The sequence below is a fragment of the Pteropus vampyrus genome, unplaced genomic scaffold (genome assembly GCF_000151845.1).
Source record: "Pteropus vampyrus isolate Shadow unplaced genomic scaffold, Pvam_2.0 Scaffold6, whole genome shotgun sequence".
Lineage (NCBI taxonomy): Eukaryota > Metazoa > Chordata > Mammalia > Chiroptera > Pteropodidae > Pteropus > Pteropus vampyrus.
The window spans coordinates 6,581,609-6,583,821 of record NW_011888787.1 but is presented as its reverse complement, the minus strand read 5'-3'; the positions used below and the strand labels follow the sequence as shown (position 1 = coordinate 6,583,821).

Here is a 2,213-nt window from a genome sequence, read left to right as displayed (position 1 = left end):
CCCAATAATAGAAGACATTCTTTTCAAGTGCACACAAAATATTTACCATGATAAACCATATTCTGAAACAAGTCTCAATAAATTTAAAAGGATTAAAATCACTCAGAGAATGTTCTCTGACCACAATGGAATTAAAGTAGACATCAACGACAGAAAGATATATGAAAAAATGCCCAAATATTTGGAAACTAAACAGCTAACTTCTAAACAACCCAAGAGCCAAAGAATAAATCACAAGGGATATTAGAAAATATTTGATTGGGGAAAAAAAAAAAGCAAACGATATATCAGAATTTCTTTCTTTCTTTTTTTTTTGAAGCTAAAGTAGGCTTAAAGGATGATCTATAGCATTGAAAACCTTAATATTAGAAAAATAGAAAGGTTCAAAATCAATGACCTATGCTTCCACATGCCCAAAGTAAGAATAAGGAAGTAAATAATAAAGATAAAAAACAGAAATCAATGAAATGGAAAATAAAAATAATGGAGAAAATAAAACCAACTATTTCTTTTAAAATATCAATAAAAGTAATAACCTTCTAGGCAGACTGATGAGGGGCAAAGGAGAGAGAGAAAACAAATTACCAGTATCAGGAATGAGAGAAGGAGCATAACTATAGATCTTACAGACATTAAAAGAAGAATAAGCAAATATTATGAAACCTTTATGCCAATAAATACAACTTGGGTAAAATGGACAAATTCCCTTAAAGATACAAACTGTCAAAACTCAAGAAGAAGAAATAGCTTAAACAGCCATGTTTCTATTAGAGAAATTTGTTTGTAAAAACCTCCCCATAAAGAACACTCAAGCCTAAACAGCTTTGCTGGTGAATTCTACCCCAAAGTTAAGAAAGAGATATTGCCTATTTCACATAAACTCTTCCACAAAATAAAGGTTGAGAAGGTGCTCCCAACTCATTCCGACTCCAGCATTACACTGATCCCACAACCAAATAGTTATTTTAAGAAAATTAAACTACAACCTAATTTCCAGCATGAGCATAGACACAAAAGTTCTTAATACAATTTACACAAATTGAATCTAGCAATATATAAAAAAGCTAATACATCATGACCAAGTGGAGTTTATCCCCAGAATGCAAAATCAGTTTAACATTCAAAAATCAATCAATATAATTACCACATTAAAAGTCTAAAAAAAAATCATATATCTCAATAGTTACAGAAAAATACAAAATATTCATTCATAAAAACTCTTGGCAAACTTAGACTACAAGGGAACTTTCTCAGCTTGATAAAGGGTATCTGTGAGAAAGCTACAGCTAACATAATACTAAATGGTGAAAAACTGAACATTTTTCTCCTGAGATGAAGAACGAGGCAAGAATGCCTGCTTTCTCTGCTCCTATCAACACTGTGCTGTAGATACTATCCAGAAGCAATCTGGGAAAACAAGAAGTGAAATAAAAGGCAGCCAGACTAGAAAGACAGAAATAAAATTCTTTTTTTTTTTAATGTGATACCTACAAACCAATGATTTATGCCCCAACTCCACCCACCTCTCACTTTGTTTGTTTGTTTGTTTTTTATGCCTACAGCACCCAGTCCTTCTAGGTGGTCTCCCATCCAAGTACTAACCAGGCCTGACCCTGCTTAGCTTCCGAGATCAGACGGGATCGGGTGTATTCAGGGTGGCATGGTCGTAGACAGAAATAAAATTCTTTATCCTAAAATTTACTAATTTCGTAAGCTCATCATCTTGGCATGGTGAAATTTGGAAAAGTCCCAAACATCTGCTGGATACTGAATAATGCATCCTGCCCCATTGTCCACTGTCATGCGGTCAGAGACTTCCATTCTGATGTCATCATGCTAGGGTTCTGATCAACTTTCTTCTCCCCACCCTGCCCTCCCTTCCCTTCATTTTCCCTCCTTCTCTCTTTCTTCCCAGGAGACCAGACAGTTAAATAGGTCACTGCTCAGCTTCTGCTTGAAGATGTTCATCCATTTCTCTCCCTTTTTGATACCGTCTCTCTTTTCCAAGAGTTTAAATAGGTAAGATGGGCTCAGAATGTGCTTGTACTAGAGAGTTCCTCATCCAGAAAATGCAGGGAAGATGAAACTTCTGGGTATTAGGTAACTATATCAAGCTTCTCCTTGCTGGATAATAAGCTCTCAACGTCCTGATGGCGACAGGTGATATTTGAGTATGGACTTAGAGAGGAACAGGCTCAGCAGCTCGAGCTGCC

General features: G+C 35.7%; 1 pseudogene; it reads right to left on the bottom strand.

The window, feature by feature from the left end:
• Positions 1-1,553: 1,553 nt before the first annotated feature.
• LOC111745582 lies at positions 1,554-1,672 on the bottom strand (annotated as a pseudogene).
• Positions 1,673-2,213: the final 541 nt, after the last annotated feature.